This window comes from Zootoca vivipara, chromosome 4 (assembly GCF_965207765.1).
Source record: "Zootoca vivipara chromosome 4, rZooViv2.hap1.1, whole genome shotgun sequence".
In the NCBI taxonomy this organism is placed as follows: domain Eukaryota; kingdom Metazoa; phylum Chordata; class Lepidosauria; order Squamata; family Lacertidae; genus Zootoca; species Zootoca vivipara.
In genome coordinates, this window is record NC_142587.1 from 87,514,067 (window position 1) to 87,539,513 (window position 25,447).

Sequence of the window (25,447 nt, forward strand, 5' to 3'; positions counted from 1 at the left end):
CTAGGTTGGCAGGAGCTGGGACCAAGCAATGGGAGCTCACCCCGTCGCAGGGATTCGAACCGGCATCTGAAAGCAAAGCAGACCCTTCTGCAAATCAAAAGCAGCACCGCATGGAGAGGTTTTCAACAAGCGAGCGAATGAGGGGAGTGAAAGTTCACACTTAGACGGCTACAGATCAGTGCACAAAACCCCACAGCAGCCGACACCAAGCAGAGGCGATGTTTTGAGCACAAGGAACGAAACCACAAAGAGCATAGGGCATGCTCAGTGGATTCTGATCGGCCCCTACAGAATGGTTACTCAAACTGTAACCCAGGAGTACAGCCTTCTACACACCCACACCCGATTGGATGCAACCCTTAATCTTTAAGGTGCCACAGGACTCTTTTGCTGGAGTGTTTGCTTTAACAAGAGAACAGCAAGGCTACCCACCCTGTTCGAAGCAGTCTTGGGTCATGGTTGGTGGAGAGAAAATTAAACTGTTTTGCAAAGGGATGCTAGAACACGGAGAAAATGCAAGAGGAACAAACTAGATGAAGTAAGGGTAGGAGATTTGTTGCTCCGGCAAAGGACCCAGGAACCTCGGCCGTTTCCCCTCCTGTATAAAAAAGGGAGCCTGCATTTTGAATGTGCCACATCTGATCTCCATTAATACTCTAGGAAATCTGTGAACAATGTTTCAAAACACTTCTTGGCATCCTGGACGTAAGTGTATATAAAAGGCTCGGGTTTCACCACGGCAGAAATAATTTATTGGTAGCACCGTTGCAAGGAGCGTGAGATAAAAGTTCTAGCCTTGCAAGTCAGAAAGAGCACCGGGTTTCAAACTCTGGCTAGGAGGGCAGGAAGAACGTACCACGAGCCTGGAAGGCAATGTATCTTGGGGAGCAAAGCAAGGCCTCTTGCTCTTCATCTCAATTTTTGAATGCTGTATCATCATCATCATTTACTATTATTATTATTATTATTATTATTATTAGAAGAAGAAGAAGAAGAAGAAGAGCCTGGCGGGATTAGACCAAAGGCCTGTCTAACCCATCTTTGTGGCTGTGTACATATTAGCGGCTTAAAACACAGTGAGGTAATTCTCCTCTCCCCGCATTGCCTACCAAGCTGCGTGCCAAGTCACATTTGTACATTTTTTTTGAAGTTGTGTACACCCTACATAAACCACAGTCCATGGCCATCTTGCGTTTTCATTCACACACACACACATATAGATATATCTATACATAAATATTTGGGTACACCCACGTGTGTGTGCATGCATTTCCACTACTTTATTATGAGGTTAAAATGACAATCCATTAAGAAATATGAAGTAAAACAAGCGAAAAAGAACCGGGGGGGGGGGGGAGAGAGACACAGTGCAAAACAAAACCAGGGTACACAGCCATTACCTCATAAAATAAAGTGCATTCTCAAGAGACTGCGCAGTGATTTTGATGTTAACAACAAGCCCTGACCTGATGCAGAAGTAAATTTTTTAAACAAGTTACGAATACCAAATACAGTAAAGCTATATTTCATTGAGTTTTGCCTTGTCATACAAGAAACAAATCTCCTGCCAGTCAGTTTCATTCGATGGCATGGGTTCTGTTGTTGTTGTTGTTGTTGTTAATATCTTCAGTTTATAGCTCCTAAAGAGGCCGCATCCTTTATCAATAATTCTGGCAATCAAGCCTCCCCTCTCAGCGTTTAGAGTGTTTGTGAACATTCTGCAACACCACAGCTGCTCCGACAAGAGGAGCAGAAAAGCGCAAGGTGACACAGCAGCCAGTTTTTCGTGTATCGCACAAAATCAGCTCCGGCTGAACAGTTAGAAGCCCAATGTTGGCACCGCGCAAGGCCATGTTAACTGCCCTGTTTGATCCACGCCACTGCAATTTATCCCCTCTCGCCCATTCCCTGCCTGTTTAGTTAGGATGGGAGTGATTTGCCTGCTGTTGAGTGTGATTTCATAGAAGCGCAGCAAAAAGCCCGAAATGGCTTAGGCCCGTAAATGTTTCCAGATGGGGGCATTTCTGGCGAACTTTTTTTTGCTCTTCTAAAAGGGAGGCCCTGTTTACATTCCGAACCACTGAACAGAAGACGTTCCTCCCACAGAGGAACATCTGATAATCGTAGGAATAAAACGGTCAATGGAGATTTTACAATCGGGATGAAGTGTGACGGGCGCATTTCTCACAGACCCGTTTTGGCAAAGACTGCGGGCCTCGTCCACTCTTGGTTTTGTGCCATGTTTCTAGGCCCAGATCTGGCCTATACAGGTCCAGCTCTGAGTGTTGTTGGGGTTTTTTTGTGCTGCTGAATCGGAGCAAACAGCAGTCGGGTTTTCTTCGCGTCACTCTTTGGTCCGATTCAACGGTAAAACAGGGTTTCAGTGCCTAGATGCGCAAAGCAAAAAATGTGTGTGGATGAGCCCTGCTTCACACCAGGCAAAATGAGAAAACAGGTGCCTTGAAATGTGCATGTGAGAAAGGAAGATCTAATAATAATATGAATTATTCAGTCAACAGAACGCCTTTGAGAACAGCTGCCCTTATCTTAGGAAATTAAAAGGGCATGCCAGTTACTGTTAAAGGAGTAATGACTGTGGTCAGAAAACTGGACCTTGACTTTCGGAAGGCACTAAACCTTGCTTTTTCATCCCACTTCTGGGATTCCCCTTGGGAGGGTGTTATTTGGTCTGCGACAGTATAATGACGAATGTGGATTTTGATATTTTTGATTGGCTGTCAGTTCTAGCCATCTACCCGTCTCCGTAACTACTTTGTCTTCGCCTCCTTAATTGTTTTATTGTTTTCTAAATCAATGACTGAATAAACAAGATGGAACAGGATTGAGGCTCAGGAAGCATGCAGAAGCTGGGAACCAGCTTCTGCATTGCTTATCTCTCACAGGCAATACGCACAGGCTTTTGGTCTCCGTCCTATAGGGTCAAACAGGTTTTGTGGGTTTTTGAAAGCACACCAAACCTGCACAGTCTGTTTGGCTGTGGATGATCATCAAATGAGCTCACCCTCCACAAAGCGGAAATCCTGTTTTCAAAATGTTTCCAATTTCCTGAGAAATCATCTTCAACTTCTCTTTTATCCAGAGGAAACCTACCGGTGTAAAGGCACCTATGTTGGCTTGTTCATATAATCTGCTCAATCTTCACCCCCAAATTCTCTCTTGGGGGTTCCTTTTAACGTGCGCGCGCACACACACACACACACACACACACACACACACCCGCCATGATTCCCCCTTCCAACGGTACTTAGATCTGCAAAACGGGGTTCTCAAATGCAGTTGAGTCCAAAGCGCAGTTCCTGTAGCCACGAGACCTTGACAAATTAGCCTTTACCTCTTGGGAGCCGGTTTTGATCATAAAACTCAGCATCCTCTCATAATTCCCCCCTCCCCCTCCACCCAACCTCTAAAGCCGATTCTGTAGCAGTGCTTAGCCGCAAATGAGCACCTTCAGGAAGCTATTCTGTACTTCCAGGGATAATTGGGCCGCAGCAGGTAGTTAATTATTTTGGGCTGCTTGGCTACAGCTTAGCACGGAGGGCAGCAGGGAGCAGGCAGAACCCACTGCATTGATGTGATCTTCGCTTATATGAAGATCTTCTAAGGCACTTCTCAACATGGTCCTCCTGTCCCTCTGCCTGGTGCATTTTTAGTTGTGCTAATTTGGGAAATGCTATTATTATTATTATTATTATTATTATTATTATTATTATTATTATTATTATTAAACAAAACCCAGTTTGCCCACAGTATTATTCCCCAGCAACTCTTCCCGCTGCCCTTACATTTCACAAATGTTCTTGCAGACTTCTTACAACAACCCCGCCTATGTTACTTCTTCTGCGTGTCCTGTTTTGTTATTTTTGTCATGCCTCAGTTGTTTTTTTGTTTTGTTTTGTTTTTGCATTTCCAAACAGGCAGGAATGCAATGCAGTGATTGGTTGAATTGCAAACTCTACACCACAGAGCCTCTGCAGAATGGATTTCCTTTCTAAAAGCTTCCACTGTGCTTATTTAAAAGCAATGGGGGGCGGGGTATAAACCTGGGGTCACCACCATGGTAGCTGTGGGCACGAAGGCACCCCAATACACTCTTCCTGGTACACTCCAAGGTCTCCTGTCCCCCAATTCTTTATTTTAATTGAGAGGATCACCTCTTTTCCTGTTGAGATGGATTGTCTGTGTTTTTTGGGGGGAGGGTTGTCTGCTTTTATTGGGGGGGGGAGCGAATATAGATGCTCTTCCCTTTGGGTGATTCATTTCCCCTTAGTTGGCAATGCGTAAGTGGCCATCCTAGGGTCCCTCGGGTTTTGTTTTTGTTTTTTTACAGTAAAGGGGGCATCTCTTGTTGTTGTTGTTTAGTCGTTTAGTCGTGTCCGACTCTTCGTGACCCCATGGACCATAGCACGCCAGGCACTCCTGTCTTGCACTGCCTCCCGCAGTTTGGTCCGACTCATGTTCGTAGCTTCGAGAACACTGTCCAACCATCTTGTCCTCTGATGTCCCCTTCTCCTAGTGCCCTCAATCTTTCCCAACATCAGGGTCTTTTCCAAGGATTCTTCTCTTCTCATGAGGTGGCCAAAGTATTGGAGCCTCAGCTTCACGATCTGTCCTTCCAGGGAGCACTCAGGGCTGATTTCCTTCAGAATGGATAGGTTTGATCTTCTTGCAGTCCATGGGACTCTCAAGAGTCTCCTCCAGCACCATAATTCAAAAGCATCAATTCTTCGGTGATCAGCCTTCTTTATGGTCCAGCTCTCACTTCCATACATCACTACTGGGAAAACCATAGCTTTAACTATACGGACCTTTGTCGGCAAGGTGATGTCTCTGCTTTTTAAGATGCTGTCTAGGTTTGTCATTGCTTTTCTCCCAAGAAGCAGGCGTCTTTTAATTTCGTGACTGCTGTCACCATCTGCAGTGATCAAGGAGCCCAAGAAGGTAAAATCTCTCACTGCCTCCATCTCTAAAAAATCACAACCTGGCCCCAAGCTCCCAGTACGAAGTGATGCTGCCCCTTCTGCCATCTCAGGATCCGGCCAGCTCATTCCGCCTCGTGTACAGACCTGGCGTCAGTAGTAACAATCGCCAGCAGCTATGACCTTTTGCACAGTTCAGTAGAAGTTCAGCGTAAACTACTCCCCGGGAAAGGAGGGTGGGTTTGTACAAAAACCACTCCTGCATTTGGAAAGACAAAATGAAATCTGTGCCACCCACTCTCAAGTTGTCGGTCGGTTGTTGTTATTCAGTTTCTGCAATGAACTCCCAGAACAAAATGCAAAAGGGAAATGCGCTTAAAAAAAAAAAAACCACCAAAAATCAGCAACATTCCTTTCACACTCCCACTCGCCTCTGAGGTTCGTCCACTTCCTTCCTGTGGCTTTTTATAGAATCATGTGTGTTTTTCTCACGTCCGGCAATAAAAAGACGTTTTGTGCTTCTGCTGCTGTGGATGTGTATACAACCCACAACTATCACACTTAAAAGTGTAGTTTTGGTTTACGTGGGAGAGCTGAAACGATGTCGAACCTCGAGAAAGATCAAATGCAAGAGAGCTTGGGGTTTGCTTTTGTTCTTGTGTTGCTGGTTTTTTTTTCTCCAGTAAGCGTTTCTCGTTATGGATCAGCTGCTTCATTTTCAATCGCAAATAGCAAGCTCATTTCTCTCTCTCTCTCTCCCTCCCTCTTGAAAGTTTTTAGCCCTTAAGATGGTGATGATAGGCTCAAACTTCCACGTGTGCAAAAATCACCTAAACGGTCAGTTCTGGGCCGTGGGCAGCTGCGGAATGAGAGCCATGGATCACAGAACAGAAGTGAGACACAGTAAATCACCAATGGAGGAACCTCCACATATCTTGGGCCTAATTTCAGCCCAGCCATGCTCACCTACTCTGCACTTGATGCCATAACTCAGCTGGTTATCTGAGCTCATGGAGAGGGTTTTGTAAGGCTCAACAATCAGGCAATCGTTGGGTCATGCATATAACCCTTCTCAAGACCTAATGGCCAGTTGGTTAACAGAACTTTGCCCTAATGGAGGTGGCGTGGGTCTCTGGGGCTGGGAGAGGGCCTGGGGATGCTTTTCTGGCTAGGAAACAGTTGCTCTGATCGTTCATCTCAAGTTGCAGCCCTCAGCAAGAATGCTTGGTCATGTCGGAACCTTGCTACCACATCCTTCCACTGGACCCCATTTCCCAACCTGCCGCCCTTCAGAGCTTCTGAACTACAACTAGTTGTAGTCTGAAACATCTGGATGGCACCAGGCTGAGGAAGACTGAACACGGTTCATAATGAAGTCCGCTTTTGTGGTATTTGGCTGTTCTGAAGGCAGCTTGGCTCTTCCATGGTTCTGCTAAGTTCTTCAGTGGCGGGAGCTAATTTTGTTGACTTTGCGGCTCCCCCACTAAGGCTTCTGAGCTTGGAATCAGAACTTAATATCCACCTCCACCTGTGCCTTGTTAATAGAAGCAACTTCCCTCATCAAAAAGCGGCGTGCGGAGAAGAATATGAGAAATTGTGAGCAATAGGCCATAACAGCCTCCGAGACCTCTGTAGCAATTGCGCTGGGAGTCGCCCGGGAGATTAGCAGCTCTGACGCAGTGGCTGGCTTAATGAAGGGACGAGAAAGACGGCATCATGGGAAGGAAATATAGCCAGAGGGAAAGTGATGTGTGGCAGGACACCTTCCATACATCACTGTTCGCCTCATTGTGAATGCAATGGTTAAACTACTGGGCTGGGTCTGAAACCCTGATTTGAATTCCCCCCGCCTCAGCTTACTGGGTATATGATATTGGGTCAGCCATTCCTTCTCGCCACCTAGGCTGCCTTACAGGGTTGTTGTGAATATATATATATATATTTTAATATATTTTTATTTGTTTTACAATAAAAAAACAACTAACACAAACAGCACAAAAAACATAATATACGCAAATAACATAACATGGCAATAAGAAGAAAAACACAAAGAAAAAGAAAATTCCAAATATCTAGTCCTTATCTTATAACATTGTAAAGAGGGACTTCCTCGAGTCCCCTCCGACTGCGGTTCATATCTTGTTTATCTTTTAGCAATTTCCAATTCATTATTAAAAGTTTAATACAATTACAATCTCTTGAGCATCTGTTTACCTCACCTAATTTTCCAATCCACAGTTGCTACACCTTTCTAAATCTCATCTCAATGTACAATTTTACCATATTTTTTAAAATAAATTTTAAAATCTCTCCATTCTTCTTCTAACGCTTCTTCTCCCCGGTCACAAATTCTCCCGGTCATCTCAGCCAGTTCCATATACTCCAACATCTTCATTTGCCAGTCGTCCACTGTTGGTAATTCATGGGTCTTCCAGTTCTTGGCCAGTAATACTCTTGCCGCCGTTGTAGCATACATAAAGAAATTAACATTTTTCTTGGGAATTTCTTGCCCCCGGGTTGTTGTGAATATAAACTGGGGAAGGGAGTTCTGTGGCTGCAGCTTACTGGTTTGGGCCCAGTTCTCCAATCTGTTACGGTCTTCTTTAATCTTCTGTGGCTTTAGCTACCCCTCCCAGTTTTGTGCCGTCTGTAAATTTGATGAGCATCCCCTCAATTCCTTCATCCAAGTCGAACAACAACAGGCCCAGGACAGAACCCTCAAACACCCCACTTATCACTTTTCTCCAGCATGTCAAGGAACCATTAATGAGTACTCTTTGGGGTCAGTCAGTCAGCCAGCTACAAATCCACCTAACCGTTGCCTCATCCAGGCCACATTTTACCATCTTCTCCACAAGAATATCAAGTTTGTCAAAAAGCTGCTGCCCAAAGCTGTGTAAGTGTGTTAGAGAAGATGGGACATGAACTCCGTTTGTAGGAGGTTGTGTCGTCGTGTGTGACCAGGATTGTATACGGAGCGAAATAATGACATTCTTTTTGGTGTAACTTGAGGCTGTCTGTCTGCAGAACGAAAGGCAGGGCCTTTTGCAGAAGACAGGGAGTTCTTTATACTGGGGGACGATCACACGCACGTTTAAGTCTTTGCCGAAATTCCAATCTGTATACTTATTCCTTTGATTGTGCTAGATCTGGGGGGAAAAAGAAGAAGCAGAGGCGGGAGGCTTATGTGTGACCTGTGGCCTTGTTTCAGTTGGGTCTTAATCGTCAGGGCAAGAAGGGAAGGGAGGCAGTGAAAACGTCCCCGCCTTGAGGACGGGCCACCCTTCTCCCCATTGCTATTTCCTTGTGCTTTTTTTTAAAAAAGAAAACCCGCCAACACCAAACAATGCTGCTCTAAGAACAAGCAGATGGTTCGAGGAAGTGTGGTCTCAAAAACGATGATTTGAAAGAAGATCTCCCTTTGAAGGAGGCACGGCCTCGGCACCTCCGTTTGCCAACTTCTGACGAAGGGAAATGGGCAGCCGGCGGGCAGACCTGCAACTAATAATCATGAAATCATAGAGTTGGAAGCGACCATGAGGGTCATCTAGTCCAACCCCTTGCAGTGCAGGGATCTTCTGCCCAACGTGCAACTCAAACCCGCAACCCTGTCGTAATACCGGTGCTACTAATACTAATAATAATTTTTATTACTTGAGTTCCGCCAAGCTACTCTCTGCGTCTCCCAACAAATACAACATCAAACATTAAGTATTGATTTCCATCCGACCATATTAATGCAGGCATCTGAGCCTCTCTGTTTGGCCTCTGGAGCCCTCCCTAGGCAACACCCCCCCCTTCCTGGCTCTGCTTTGCACCCAGAGTGTTTGTGCCTGGCTGAAAATGTGTCACTGAGCTCTGATAACTCTTGCATGTCCGATTGCAGAATAGAGAGGTGTGCGAGAGTACCTGTACACAGGTAAATTATTTGTTGCACAACAGGTATCTCAAGGGCCACCACATGAAAGAAGGAGCAAGCTTGTTTTCTCCTGCTCTGGAGGGTAGGTCCTGAACCAATGGCTTCAGCTTCCAAGAAAAGAGATTCCGACTCAACGTCAGGAAGAACTTTCTGAAGTTAAGAGCTGTTCTGCAGTCAAACTGTCTCCCCCGAGAGGTGGTGGACTCTCCTTCCTTGGAGGTTTCTAAGCAGAGGTTGGATGGCCATCTGTCATGGATGTTTGAACTGAGATTCCTGCATAGCAGGGGGTTGGACTGGGTGGCCCTTGGGGTCCGCCACTGCGGCAGGAAGGTAAACAGCATTTCCGTGCGCTCTGGCTTCCGTCATGGTGTCCCGTTGTGGCAGAAGCGGTTTAGTCCTGCTGGCCACTTGACCCGGAAAGCTGTCCATGGACAAATGCTGCCTCCCTCAGCCTGAAAGCGAGATGAGCGCCGCACCCCATAGTGGATTTCAGGGGTCCTTTGACCTTTACCTTTGACCTTTTCCTTATGATTCTATGAATCCAGATACATCCCTCCAAATAGAAGACCATCTTCTGTGCAGATGGTTCACCCTCCGTCTGCTCCAGCTGAAGCACTTCCCAAACGGCAAATGGAATATTTATAAAACCTGCTTTGGGGGTTCTTTTGCATTCTGTACATCTGCACCCCTCCTTCCTTGGTGAGTCCGAAAGAGAGTCCCGCACCAGTTTGTAAGCTGATGGGCAAAGCTTGGCGGCGCTTCTCGCAAACGGTTGTTCAGGCCAGCGCTAAATTCACATGCGCAGAGAATCAGAGAAACATCTCTTGTTTCTGGACGCCCCCTTGAGAAACCGGAATTATGGCTAGCCAATGTGGGCCTCCTTCTGACAGGAAGGCCTTCCCATTTAAAGCAAGGCGAGGAGGAAGACGGACGCCTCTCCAGATTTGTGCTCCCAATTGACCAAGAAGCTTAGGCCAGCAAATGTGTTCACGTTTTTTAAAAATTTCTTCCTCTGTCAGTTTGAGATTTCCCAGAATTTAGAAGCGGAAAGAAGCAGAAGACTACAAGGAAGCTATTAGAGGGAGATAAAATAAACTTTGAAAGGTGCAGGGGGTGGGGGCAGGCGGCACGGGACGAGGAGCAAACCCGCTTGCCGTTTTTCAAGGGGAAGTATTGATGAATGCTTATTGCTCCCAACAAAGGCTTTTTTGTCGCGAACAGGAGAAGCAGATGTTTAAAAAGCGGACAGGAAGCGGCTGTGACAAATGAAAGGATTTTTGATTGGATTCATGAGCTGTGCTTCCTGCCTGTGATTTCTTCAACTGCAGGCCACCTTTAAAAAAAAAGAAGAAGAAGCAAAAGCAGCTTAATATTACAACTTAATGACCAACCTTTTCCACATCCATATTTGGAGAGTACAAAAATCAACTGGCGCTGTACTTCCGGCAATGCAAACCCACAAGCTTCTCTGTTTGTAAACGTGTGGCTTCTTCCGGGATTGAAACAGCACTCCCGTCAAATGTTGTATTTGTGGTTATCTGGATGTTTCCCTACAGATCTGAGGGTCACTTGCGTTTCCGTTTACTCAAGAGGGTCTCAGAAATGCATTATTTGGTACGATTTCAACTCGGTGTGTTCTTGTCAACCTGTTTTCTGGGAACTCCCTTTCCCCCTACTGTGCCCCACCCTCCCATTTCTCCACCATCGTGGGTCTCTCAGGGAGGGGGAAGTAATTCAGTGCAGTTCCCATTGAAAGGCGGGTCTGCCTAATTGGCAGCTGCCAAAACAATACGAGAACTGAAAACAGCAGCCCAACCATTGATGTTCTCACTTCTCTGCATTTTGCAACACCGTTCCCCAGCCGAGTAATGCGTACAAAAATCTGTAGGTGTGCCTAATGCATACATTCATGAAGACAACAGATGCAAATATTATATTATATTGGAGGAAACTGCATGCTGTGGATGGAGAAGAAATTCACACTGAAATTCTGGTTAATTTCTATGAGGGCTCTCCCGTTCCCTAGCAAACAGATGTGGAAATGGGAAGAACTGAACTTGAGATTGGAAAAACGAAGAAACTGGGGGGGGGGTGGAGATATTCAACTGTTCCTAGACTCATGACATGATTTGCAGGCCCCCCACCCCAACACCTCCACAGGTAGCAAGACATCTGAAGTAGGCACCTGTGCATCTCACAGAATATGCAGGGGTCAGGGTGTGTGACTCCAGGGGTGGGAGCCCGGGGCACAATTCTGCTCCCCACCCCCCTTGCAAGTACTCCAGGAGTGGAAGAGGGTGAGGGAAAGTGCCCTTTGCTGTGTTGTGCATTTCTATGCATAAATGTGCGCGTGATTTTGGGAAACGCCAAATCAGGATGCAAGGAAGGGGGGGAGGTGTGCCTGTCTTTTTTGCCCATTTCCTAAAACATCTGAGTCGGGTGGGGAGCCTCAGGCCCACCATACCAAATGGGGCCTTCCATCCCTCTTTCTGTGCCATGAAAAGTCTCCCCAGGCAACAGTGCTACCTCGGTTTACAAACACAATTGGTTCTGGAAGTCCGTACTTAACCTGAAGCGAACTTTCCCATTGAAAGTAATGGAAAGTGGATTAATCTGTTCCAGATGGGTCCGCAGAGTACTCAACCTGAAGCGTATGAGTGTAATTGGTTCCAGAAGTCTGTACTTAACCTGAAGCGTACTTAACCTGAAGCGAACTTTCCCATTGAAAGTAATGGAAAGTGGATTAATCCGTTCCAGACAGGTCCGCGGAGTACTTAAACTGAAAATACTCAAACCGAGGCGTACTTAAACCGAGGTATGACTGTAGTAGTAGTAGTAATAATAATAACACCCTGCCCATCAGACTGGGTTGCCGCAGTCACTCTGGACAACTTCCAACATATATAAAAACATTAAACAACTTCCCTGTACAAGGCTGACTTCAGATGTTTTCTAAAGGTTTTACGGTTACTTGTCTCCTTGACTTGGGGGGGGGGGGCGGTCGCATAACTTCACACCCTCCTGACATTTCACTGATAAAAATAGGGGCATCCAAAGGAAAATGGGACATTCCAGGATCAAATCAGAAACCAGAATGGCTTCTGTAAATCTGGAACTGCCCCTGGAAAATAGGAACACTTGGAGGGTTGGAGAGTTGACTACAGTGGTACCTCGGGTTACAAACGCTTCAGGTTACAAACTCCACTAACCCAGAAATAGTACCTCGGGTTAAGAAGATTCCACCTAAACATTAAGAAGAACTTCCTGACAGTAAGAGCTGTTCGGCAGTGGAATTTGCTACCAAGGAGTGTGGTGGAGTCTCCTTCTTTGGAGGTCTTTAAGCAGAGGCTTGACAGGCATATGTCAAGAATGCTTTGCTGGTGTTTCCTGCTTGGACTGGATGGCCCTTGTGGTCTCTTCCAACTCTACGATTCTATGATTCTATGAACTTTGCTTCAGGATGAGAACAGAAATCGTGTGGCGGCGGCAGTGGGAGGCCCCATTAGCTAAAGTGGTACCTCAGGTTAAGAACAGTTTCAGGTTAAGAACAGACCTCTGGAACGAATTAAGTTCTTAACCAGAGGTACTGCTGTACTATCCCCTCCCCCCAAAAAAATCTACTGAGTCCTGATTTAGGTTGTCTCTCGAAAAATTACAAATGGACGGAGTGGGGTGTTGCTTCTCTGACTTGCTCCTTATTGATTTCTGTTTGCTTGCAATGCCAAGGAATGTTTGTCGCCCTGAACATTCCCTTGCAGACTTTTAAGCGTGAGGATTTCACAACTTCCAAAGGATTGCAGCGGGAGTAAACAAGGCGGCTACGGGGTGAGGCTCGCAGAGTGGGCTCTCCGGGGAGCTCCGTGTTCTTCCTGCCCTCGCAGTTTGGTTAAGCAAATAGTTACCAAATGTGTCAGCGAGGGAATGTGATCCTTGCCCCCCCCTCCAAATGAGTATTGGGGACAGTTGATATTTTGGAACCAGGTCCTGAAAGGCTGGGAATTAATGCCGTGCTACTAGGAAAGGAGCAGTGGAGAGAAAAGCTGGGCTTGGCTTCTCTGCCCCTTGTCATTTTGGGAGTAGCCATGGAAGGGGAAGTCAGGTTAGCAGACAGTGAACGGCAACTGGCCCAGGACAGAACCCTGCAGCACCCCACTTGTCACTTTTTTTCCAGGAACCACTGGACTTCCTTTTGTCTGTGCCCAATTTTCCAGCCTTGATGAACGTGGTACGATTCGTGCTAACCTTTCTTCTCCTGCAGTTGGCTTGCAACAGCCACCTGGAGGATATTCAGCAGTGGATCCTCTGCACACACCTTTTATTAGCCAAGCCCAGTGGGGCTTATTATTCACAGCTAAGTGTGCACAGGATTGCAGCCTTTAAACCCCCACCCCCAAAACCTGCTCTTAAACTTTATTCTGAATTTGTAGTTAACCAACATTTTGTACGAGTGGAAATTTTCCTAGCATCTAACACAGTAAAGGAAAGTGGGTTTTCTATAAATATTGAGACTTGGTAATTATAACCAGACATGGTCATTAAAATTCAACAGTCAACTTCTCCTGTGGGCGAAAGGGGGGGGGAAACCCTCCTCGTTCCAGCAAGGGGCACGTTATCTGTGTGATGTTTCAAGGAAGACAGATGCCATCTAATATTAAGTACACATTAATGAGTTTGGTCCCCAACATGGAAACGGAACAGATTGGCCCAGAAGCCAAAGGCATAAAACGGGAGAGCAAGGACTAGAAAGCATTTATAGGAAATACTCGAAGTCTGTGTAAGAATAATATGCATTGTTCTCATGCCAGATACCTTTGCAAAAAGCTGTGCTGTTAGAGCTAAGCCAGGGATAGGGAACCTACGGTATGTCATTTCAGACATTGTTGACCCCCCATGATATTCTTGTAAAGAAACTGGTAAAATGCGGGCTAGACAATGCTACCATTCAGTGGATTTGTAACTGGCTGACTGACCGAACCCAAAGGGTGCTCATCAATGGCTCCTCTTCATCCTGGAGAGTAGTGACTAGTGGGGTGCCACAGGGTTCTGTCTTGGGCCCGGTCTTATTCAACATCTTTATAAACGACTTGAATGATGGGCTTGAGGGCATCGTGATCAAGTTTGCAGATGACACCAAATTGGGAGGGGTGGCTAATACCCCAGAGGACAGGATCACACTTCAAAATGACCTTAACAGATTAGAGAACTGGGCCAAAGCAAACAAGATGAATTTTAGCAGGGAGAAATGTAAAGTACTACACTTGGGCAAAAAAAAAAAATGAAAGTCACAAATACAGGATGGGTGACACCTGGCTTGAGAGCAGTACATGTGAAAAGGATCTAGGAGTCTTGGTAGACCACATACTTGACATGAGTCAACAGTGTGATGTAACAGCTAAAAAAGCCAATGCAATTCTGGGCTGCATCAATAGGAGTATAGCATCTAGATCAAGGGAAGTAATACCGGTAGTACCACTGTATTCTGTATTTCTGGAGTACTGTGTCCAGACCTCACAGTTCAAGAAGGATACTGAGAAACTGGAATGTGTCCAGAGGAGGGCAACCAAAATGGTCAAAGGCCCTGGAAACGATGCCTTATGAGGAACGGCTTAGGGAGCTGGGTATGTTTAGCCTGGAGGGAGAAAGGTTGTTTTCTGCTGCTCCAGAGAAGTGGACACGGAGCAATGGATTCAAACTACAAGAAAGAAGATTCCACCTAAACATTAGGAAGAACTTCCTGACAGTAAGAGCTGTTCGGCAGTGGAATTTGCTGCCAAGGAGTGTGGTGGAGTCTCCTTCTTTGGAGGTCTTTAAGCAGAGGCTTGACAGCCATCTGTCAGCAATGCTTGGATGGTGTTTCCTGCTTGGCAGGGGGTTGGACTGGATGGTCCTTGTAGTCTCTTCCAACTTTATGATTCTATAAATTCCCATCAGCCCAAGGCAGCATGGGCAATGGTCAGGAATGATGGGAGCTGTAGTCTAGCAATTTCTGGGTTTTCCCGTCTCTAATTTTTTAATCAAACCAAGACTTCTTGGGTTGCCATATTACAAAAAGTGAGAACCCAGACACAAAAGCGCTCCCCCCCCTTTTTGGCAAAATCTTTAAAAAATGAAGTTTTTGAGCTATTCTTAAGGAAATTTGTCACACAAAAAACACAACAACAACACTTTCGACATGGGTTGCCATACGCCCGGGTTTTCCTGGACATTTTTACCGACTTTTGGAAATTCCATCCAGACTCAGCTAAGGCCACGTAGACATAACTTGCATGTTTGCCCAAGTGTTTACGAGATACTGAGTTGTAAAAGGCCTTGATGTTTCTTTCCCAGGGAGCAGATGAGCCTCCTTTCCGTAAGTTCTGGACAATATTTCCTTGTCATGCAGTGCCATATATGCCATGTTTTCATTTCCCATCAAGCTGCCTTTTTAACTGGGTAGTGTAAGAAATATCAAGCTTTTCCTCTCTGCTCATTAAGCAACTGCAACTTTCCCTTTTTCTTAACCTGTTACCTAAATGATAAAATGTTGGTACCCTCCAAACCTGCAAGGAGAAGCCATTCCACCACTGAAAAGCCCCTTTCCCAGTTGCTTCCTGCCTAACTTCTGAAGGCAAAACTTCTGAAAGATATGATGGACTTAAAGCAAGTCAAGTCTAGAATTCTGCAATCGCTAATCATTTCTGGCGTGTCGTTTTGTTCACCTCGCAAACATCTTGGGCAGGAAAAACAAAGGACCTGGTTCTTTGGGGCTCCAGAAGCAAAGCAGTGATTTGTAGGCTCAGGCTGTGAATGGAATACCCATTCGATATACGTCCAAAGGTGAAAAACCAGTCTAGGTGTTTATTGTTGATCTGCCAGCGAGGACATTCATGTGATGATCATCACGTAGGACAGCTTTATGAAACAGGTTAAGTTTTAACACCTGGGCTGAGTTTACGCTTTGGAGAACGGTCTGTTGCAATGGTTGAGGCACCCAGAGTGCTGCAAAGGCATACTTGTATTAGAGGCAAAGTTCGTGGGCCTCTGAAGATGGGGAAACTGCTAGATTTTAGGAAGGGACCTCATCGAAAGAGCTACTTCACACCCTAAGGTGCAAACCCCGGGGAGGCATGTCTGGCGCTGACTTCCCACTTTATGACGCTAGCTGAAGGCTTTAGATTTTTATTTTCCCAGGCTTTTTAATTCTTAAAAAGGTAAAGGGACCCCTGACCATTAGGTCCAGTCGTGACCGACTCTGGGGTTGCGCGCTCATCTCGCATTATTGGCCGAGGGAGCCGGTGTACAGCTTCCAGGTCATGTGGCCAGCATGACAAAGCCACTTCTGGCGAACCAGAGCAGCACACGGAAACGACGTTTACCTTCCCGCTGTAGCAGTTCCTATTTATCTACTTGCATTTTGACGTGCTTTCGAACTGCTAGGTTGGCAGGAGCTGGGACCGATCAACGAGAGCTCACCCCGCCACGGGGATTCGAACCGCTGACCCTCTGATCAGCAAGCCCTAGGCTCAGTGGTTTAACCCTCAGAGCCAGCTGGGTCCCTTTTTAATTCTTAAGCTGTGGTTTTTACCAGGGTTTGAAACAGAGATATGAAAGCTAAGAGCTAAATGGCAACTTGAGCCTAGGTTATGGGCACGACAACGGAATGTCTAGGCGTGCCTTTTTAATAACAAGAACACAAAGCTGAAAATGAATATTGTGTACATTTTTCACATGTTCTAGTCCTTACCCTGCCCATCCCCCTGTAATATTCTTAAGAGGGTCTCTTCTCCAGTCTTCAGAGCGTAGCTGGAAGTAGGGAGGCAGAAAAAGGTCCCCCTTTCCTTCCACTCCGCAGTTTTAATCTGAAATCTTAGGTGCAGCAGTGCGCCCAGAGCTCAGAAACTGCTTGCTGTAATGAAATTCCCTGTCGCAAAATGCGCCTAGAACTTGCGCTTCCAATGGTTCGGTGGCATTTTGGTGCTAACATAAAGTGTGAAAGACAGTCAGACACTCATCTGGCAATGCTGATGATAATCATTGATTGCTTTCAACATAGCATGAGGCAGATCATTCGGTCAGCGCAAGGATTTCTCAGTATGCAACAATTGCTCCCTCTCCTCTTCCTGTGCACCCCCTAATTCTGTTCTGGAGGTTCCTCCAACCTTCCGGAGTAGATTTGAAGGTGTGGAACAGGCAGGCAAGGAGAGGAGGAAGAGGCTACATGGATGTTGTTACCTGAATGGTTTATTATTATTATTATTATTATTATTATTACCTTCACATCTAGCAGTATGAGCTTAGTAAGACTCCCAAAGAGCTAGATATATGATGCACTGGGTACTTTTAGTAGAGGAGCATGCTAAAAAATAAATTGCGGCTGTATCATGGGAGGTTGGGATGCCGTTTTTAATGTTCCCCAGTTGCTGTGGCAGGGGAATGGGGATCTCCCCGCCAGAAGAAAAGTAGCACACCAGGGAGAAAGATTCTAGCTTAACTAGCACAATGAGGAGAATATGATTTATTTCGAGGGAGTTTATATATGTCGAAGATGATTCCGATTTCCAACACCCTCTCACCATTCTAACAGAGAAACCCCTCGCTCTACCCCATCATTCGCAGCTCATTCCACTGTGCAAAGCTCCAGCCACGATTTTTCCAAATTTTGAGGTTACGGTATCAGAACAGGAATATGATAGAACACGACAGCCAGCTGTAGCATGCCATCCGCCACACTAATGGGAATGCTAATGCAAAGGACATTCTTCCCATGCAAAAGCAAAAGTTGCAAATTAGTTGCAGCTCTCCCCCCCCCCCCCCCCAACAAGAGTTATTTCTGATGTGGCTCCAAATTTCCAGTCCCTGCATGAAGCCCCTGGACGGGAAGGAAATGTTTGAACCAGCAGTTGAAGCCCCTGCATAAACAAGGAATTAAAAACGCCTTACGCACCATTAGAGGCCCAGCACGCCTCCCATTGTCAATTTGCTTCCTCTAAGCGCATTCAGACACCTCCAAATTGGTATCTAAGTGGTCAAGAGCAGTTTAAGAGAGCGTTGAGGGGCTGAGCATCAGCCGGCCTAGTAATGAGTATTAAGAATTTGCCGGCTCCGAGGGCCGGCAATTAAAAAAGGGGATATTGCGTGGGGCTTTCTGCGGAATGGAGAACTGTAGCGCTAATATTTGCACTAATGAAGTGTGAAGATAACAGCGAAGTTAATTTTGTCCCCTTTTCAAGCAGCTTAATTTGTCTCCCGCCCGTCCAGCCGCACAGAAGACGGGCCATGTCAGATCAGGCAAAAAGGCACACATGGACACACAGCAGCCGTCACTTCAGCCACGATTCACAGGCCATCGCTGATATACCACTTTGTGGCACCCCCAAAAATATAACTGCGTAACCATTGTGACTCAAAAGTAGGAGCCCGTTTCCACAAGTGGTTGTTTGTGGGGAAGCCGTTTGGGGACGCACCAAGCGAGGGAACCATTTTGCATCATCTTTGCAGAGAGTTGCACAGCTTGAGGAAAGCTTGTTGCTTTTACTGCATTCATATCCCGCCTTTTTCTCCAAGGAGCTCAAGGTGGGGTACGCGGTCCCCCTCCTCATTTAACCCCCAACAACAACCCTGTGGGAGGCGGTGACTGGCCCAGGGTCACCCAGTGAGCATCATGGTGGATTTGAAGTGGAGTGGGGGATTTGAACCCTGGACTCTCCCAGGTCCTATTCCGACATTCTAACCACTACACAACACTCTCCTTTCATGCACCCTCCAGTTTCTGGTTTGCAGTAGAAAACATCACATCTTGGCTGCCATAATCGAACGGCTGCCATCAAGAGATCAGTTAGGAACAGTACTTCATTTATACAGCACAGGCCTGCATAACCTAATGGCTCTTGAATATTTGGGGTTTGTGTAAGATCAAGGCCAGCCATTTCTGCCTGTGCCTTGTTCCTGGTCGAAATCCCACCAAAAAAGTCATTTGTCCTCTGAGCTAAAACATACACAGGGCCTGTATTGGACAGGGGGACAATTCTGACCAGAATTATGTGTTCATAGCAGTGTTTTATCACTTTAAAATGTCATTGCTTCTCACAAATAATCCTGGTGTTGTAAAGATGTTGTTAGGAGGCTTCCATTTCCCTCACAGAGCTACAGTGGTTTAACCACCAATCCCTCTTCCCAGGGAACCCCGAAAAGTGTAGCTCTGTGAAGGGATTTGGGGGTCTCCTAACCTCTCTCCCCACCCTTAACAAACTAGTTCCCAGGATTCCTTGGGGTAGCCACGACTGTTTTAAAAGTGGTACGATGGCGGCTTTAAATGCATCGTGCAAATGCAGCCACAACCGTGAAGGAAAGCATTAAGCCAGGCATCCCCAAACTGCGGCCCTCCAGATGTTTTGGCCTACAATTCCCATGATCCCTAGCTAAGAGGACCAGTGGTCAGGGATGATGGGAATTGTAGTCCAAGACATCTGGAGGGCCAAAGTTACGGGGATGCCTGCATTAGGCCCACAGCCTCAGTCCCGATCCAAATTCACAACAACATTTTTCCATGCTGAAAACCCCACGGAAGATCACACAATATCTTGTCTGCTTGTTCCATCCTATGGGCCAGGATGTTCCCTGTCCCTTCGCTGGAACGCTCCCTACAGTCCATGTTGAGAGCATTGTAGGGCATGCAAGGAAGCTGCCTCCTGGAGGAGGTTTGCCAGAGAATTCGGGCAGGATCCTGCTGTTGGGTTCTGCGGCCTACCAGCCACCATGTGTTCCCACTTTGCAGCCTTTACCAAACACCAGCTGTTTGGGTTCAGTGCATTCTTTCATCTGCAACAAAAGCCAGAAGGAAGCTTCTCTGCTGGATGGCTGTGGTTCCAAATGAAGGAAGACCGTTTAGATGCCAACAGCAATGATAATTAAATGTTGCTGTTCGATTCCATGCCTCTGTATGTACAAGGTGGTTTCGGTCCGCAAGAACGAGAGTTTATAACACAACCTAAAGTTGCAGTTGGGTTGCGGGTGGCGCTGTGGGTTAAACCATAGAGCCTAGGGCTTGCCGATCAGAAGATCAGTGGTTTGAATCCCCGCAACAGGGTGAGCTCCTGTTGCTCAGTCCCAGCTCCTGCCAACCTAGCAGTTTGAAAGGTAAACGGTTTCCGTGTGTGTGTTGCTCTGGTTCGCCAGAAGCGGCTTTCTAATGCTGGCCACATGACCTGGAAGCTGTACGCCGGCTCCCTCGGCCAATAACGCGAGATGAGCGCCGCAACCCCAGAGTCAGTCACGACTGGACCTAATGGTCAGGGGTCCCCTTTACCTTTTAAAGTTACACAATAGCCTTTTTTTCAGCCATATCACGCCGCTTACTCCTTTTCAGCGTGCTTCCCAAGGTTCATTTTACATCTGTTTTTGACTAGCTAAGTATCCCCATCTCTGTACCCCTGTATATGGTGATATTATTGTTTCTTAATTTCCATCAGTCCAAATATTGGACAAGATTCAAGTGCTCCAAGTGGCCGCTTGGAATGAAGCTGCAGTTAGGAACTTGCAATGGAGAAGTGGCCTGGCCCAGTTTTAAATGCTCTGTACCAGAGTACACCGTGAGATAAATGAATGCTTCGTTTCCGGTCCTTGCTTAGTAACTCTTGCAGATGTTAATCTATGCACTTAAGGAACTTCCCTGAAAATCACAATCCCCCCCCTTGTGCTAACAGCCAGTGTCGTTTAATATTTCCTTTGCTGGTGATTGGGTGTCTCCCCAGGAAGATTAGAGCAATCTCGTTGGTTCTTTTATATCTGACCTTCGCAGATGTATGTATGGGAACTGTGATTTCAGAAAGGTCTTGTGTCAGTCTGTGAGTTTTGAAACCATCCCCTCAAAACACTTTGTGTTTTGTCACTTTCCCCCTACCCTTTTTATATTTGCTCAGACACAATTGTTTCACGTAAAAACAATAATCTCAGATGGAAATTATTGGGTCATGCTGGAACTTTCAGCCACGTGGTTCCTTTGTTCCTGAATGGATAACGATCCCCACCCCACCCCACCCCCCTCTTTGGCCCTTATTTCTGCATGGGATTATCCGCAGGAGTTCCAGCATCCACACCAGATAAAGACCTGCCTGCCTGCCTGCTCAGGATCTGTTTGCAGCAGTGTCCCTGATGGAAGGCAGCTGGGGAAAGGTCTCCATTTATTCTGCTTAGAGGCCAGTGGTCGACTCCCACTCGAAAGGGAATGTTAAACCTTGCCACAAATCAACCCCCGAACTGCACATGTCTCTATTTCCACCATCTGGTTTGCAGGCTAATTTTCCTGAACAGTAAATCCAACTCAAAACTAAGCCCAGAATTTTTGGGAGGAGGGGGCGGGGGAGAGACAGAACACCTGCCAACTTGCCAGGGTCACTTGGAGTTGCAGAACAACAACAACAACAATAACAACAACAACAACAACATTATTTAGAAAGAGTTGCTAGTTTTTCTATTAGAAGCCTTTTACAAATGCCAGGCGCCTGCTTTTGTGTTATACCCAAAATCAAAGGGATAGCTCAGACAGTAGAGCATGAGACTCTTAACCTCAGGGTTATGAGTTCGAGAGTTGAGCAAAAGATTCCTGCATTGCAGGGGGTTGGACTAGATGACCCTTGAACTCTATGATTCTGTGGTTCTATTTCTTAGATTAAGAGGTGCTTCTTGAGCAAGGATGGGGAAACTTTGACCCTCCAGATGTTCCTAGACTCGAACCTCTGGCCACACTGGCTGGGGCAGATGTGGAGCTGGAGTCCAGCCGCAACTGGAGGTTCCCCATCCCTGCTCTCGAGGCTCAGTCCCAGACATCTTCCAGTTTAAAAAATTATAAGGTGATGGGGAAGGCAGGCATCTGCTTGAGACTTTCCAGAACTCCTGCTAGTCAAAACGGACATTATAAGGGAAGGTAGATAAATAGTGTGGTTCAACGTTATGCGGTGATAGAGGCAACTCTCACCTTATGCTGGAGTTAACATTTCGGGGATATCGCATGACGCCAACATCTCATATAGTCAAAACACATTGGGTTTGATGCAGGCGGGTGGGATTGACAAAGTCTTTCCCCCCCAGACTCCCACCCCCTTTTTTGATTTATTTTTTTTGCCAAGTGTGTGAAGCTGAAGGCACATACTGTACGCTAATGTTGTGGGTTACCTGTGTAGGCCATAGTGCTGGGCGATGTTAGGTTTCCGACATTGTGATGCATCATCGGCCAAACATCGCGATCTGGTGATGCACCATGCTGTTGAAAGGGAGGACCAAGCTGCCTCATCATCCACAATGGAGAACCTAGTGCCAATCATTGTAAACAATACCGAGCTGGGTGCGCCAATGGTCTAGCTTGATATAAGACAGCTGCCTGTGTTCCCAATTCCCAGAGGGTCATCTTCTCCCACCCAGTGTCTCTTGGGGAGCTCATAAGCGGGGCCTGAAGGCCATGATCCCTCAGGAGCTGGTGGTGAGAGGCAGGTGGCCTGTGATGCTGGAGATGGCGCCACCAGTATCCATGATATTGACAGAATTCTCGCATCTCAAAAGTTTGTAAAACTGTTGATCAATGATTTGTCACATAACTTTGTGAGGCAACAAGAACTGGCACCATCAGTGCCTGAACCTGCCTCTTATTAAATGTCCACCAAAGGCCTTTCCAGGCTCCCTTAGCCTTTAGGCTTCATTTTAAGCCTGTCTCTACCTCACTTCCTTTGGGTTTCCATATTTCATTTTGTCACCGAACGGCTTGGGATGCAGAAACCTCTGGTTTTCTCATGGCAGAATCTGGGTACTGTATCTTTATTCAATCCATATTGTTTCCCGCAGGGGGACCGTTTACATGTAAAATATCTGAGTAGGCAGAGATAACCTTTGACTCTGCTATATATTCAGTTCCAGGGCTGACAGCTTTTCATGGTGTGTGTGTTTAAAAAAAAAACACTTCTCATTCCAGCAGTGCGGGATGTTTGATAAGAGGGTTGGGCTCGGTTTGTGGAGAAGCAAGTTCAAAAACCCCTGCTAGCCATGAAACTCACTGGGTTTTTCCCCTTGTACAAGCCCCTTCAAGGCAGGGGTGGGGAACCTCTGGCCCTCCAGATGTTGATGAACTACAACTACCGTCATCCCTAGCAAGCATTTGGCCAGTGATGATAGGAGCTGTAGTTCAGCAGCATATGGAGGTGTGCAAATGTCCCTCGTCCTTGCTTGTAGGGCTATTCAGAGGATATTAACAGGAGATGTTGGGGTTATCTCCTGATCCAGGATTCTCTAGAAATCGGTCCTGAATATGCAAGCCCACAACAGGTGCTGGGTTACTGTGATCCATTCTGGGTGCCACATTTTAAGAAGGACATTGACAAACGAAGTGTGCCCAGGGCAATGGAACCAAGCCCTTTAAGAAACGGTTGGATGTTAAAAGGAAACACAGCAGTGGTCTTCAAACAGCTTGCCTTGCAGAAGATGGAGCAGCAAGGAAGCAGATTTCACTTGCGTGTTGCTGTTAATTCAATTTTTATATACCATACTGCACTTTATCAAAGGATCCCAGGGCGGTGTACAACATTAAAAGCACATTACGGAACATCAATGATAAAAAAACATAATAAAAAAGCATACTGACAGACAGGCAAAGAATGAGTTAGTTGTCGTCATAAGTCTTTCCCCCCCCCCCCTATATTTATATGGTAGTGGTTGCAAGGATTATTTGTTCCAAGAACTGGAAGGGAATAGAGATCCTCAAAACTGAAATGTGAGAAAGCAGGTTGCATGAATAATAACAGTAGATGGACTCACACCCTTTCTTAAGAACTAAAAGTGGCAGGTAAAATATAACCGATATAATGAAATTGGCAACTAGTGTTTACACAGAAACAAGAACAACAACAACATATTTATGTATTTTAATTGCATTTTATGTATCACATTTTGGAAACGTTGAGACAGAAATTTTCCATATATCATTTTATGTTAGGAGAAACACCCTCATAAATTCCTGGAGGGTAGGGTCATCCGTGGCTGCGAGGCAGGTTGTTCTTCTCCCAGTACTGGAGGCAGTATGCTGGGAATCAGAAGGGGCTCCGTGAAGGCCGTTGACTTCATGCGCTCATTGCGGAATTCGCATAAGCATTGGGTTGGCCCCTGTGAGAACAGGATTCTGGACTGGATGGGCCACTGGCGTCCAGCGGCATTCTTCTAATAGTAAGAGCAGTCTTCTCCCTCGCTAGAGTTAAGCCGAGACTGCAAAGCCATCTGTCAGGGGCGCTGCAGTTGCTTCCCTCCAACTCTTATACAGTATTTGACGATTCTGCGGGACAGGGCAGAAGCTGCAGCAGAAAACTGCAAGCAAGCAAGAAGTTAAAAAGGCACATCCCTTTTTTCACTGCTTCCGTTTCCACACAGAAAACCGCCTCCTGAAACTGCTGTTCTGTACAGAAGTGAGAAGACCCATCCGGGATGTTTTTAATATACTGTGCAATTGTGTATGAGGCGTAGTTGGCTGAGATTGCTTTAAAAAGGGGGGTGGGGGTGGGGATCAGGCTAATTCATAAACTGCCAACGCCAAAAGGGAAATGATGTCACAGTTTCAACTTCCCTTAAAAACCCATTGTCTGCCCCCAGCCCCACATGAACACCGCAGTCTCCCATGCCTCATTGACAGCTTCCAATCTGGCAGGCATCCAATTTTCCAAGACAAGTCAGTGCGGTAATGGTTAGAGTGTCGCACGAGGACCTGGGAGAGGAGGGTTCGAATCCCTACCGGGCCCTGAAGCTCACCTACCTTGCAGGGGGGTTTTTTTGGGTGGGGTGATATGGAGAGCAGGAGAATCATACAAGCCACCTTGAGCGCCTCGGAGGTACAGTGGGACATAAATGGATAAAATGAAATATATTTTGTTCAATAAAATGAAATGGTTGGGGGCAGGGGGATGGCAGTTTGGTGCTAAAAGTTCTGCCTTTTTTCACTCCACGGCGCACCTTTTAGATTTAAGGTCGGCGACTTTTAGACTATTTTAGCTCAGTCTGTTGTTGTTGTTTAGTCGTTTAGTCGTGTCTGACTGTTCGTGACCCCATGGATCATAGCACGCCAGGCACTCCTGTCTTCCACTGCCTCCCGCAGTTTGGTCAAACTCATGTTCATAGCTTCGAGATCACTGTCCAACCATCTCGTCCTCTGTCGTCCCCTTCTCCTTGTGCCCTTCATCTTTCCCAACATCAGGGTCTCTTCCAGGGAGTCTTCTCTTCTCATGAGATGGCCAAAGTATTGGAGCCTCAGCTTCACGATCTGTCCTTCCAGTGAGCACTCAGGGCTGATTTCCTTAAGAATGGAAAGTCTAGGGGTGTGCAAATCCTATCCCTTTATTTTTGCAGATAGTTCCCCATTTCCCTCATGCCCACGTCAAGTATTTGGGATTCTCACCTGCAGAAGCATTTGACTAGATTTGGGGTTCTGCTCCCATTTTGCAGAGGTGAGCAGGGCAGGTGTTGTAGCAGCACAGAGTGAGCAGCTTGTTTCTACAAAGGTGGGCGTGGACGGGGCCTTTTGAAGCATCTGCATCCAGGCCAGGTCTCCTAGACTCCACTCTAGTCCTTAAAAGGTGAATTCTCC

At 46.4% G+C, this 25,447-nt stretch overlaps 1 protein-coding gene across 1 annotated transcript in view; it reads left to right on the forward strand.

The window, feature by feature from the left end:
• The window catches only part of MAML2 (mastermind like transcriptional coactivator 2), a 145,013-nt gene that overhangs the window by 31,429 nt on the left and 88,137 nt on the right, over positions 1–25,447 (forward strand). The window lies entirely within an intron of this gene.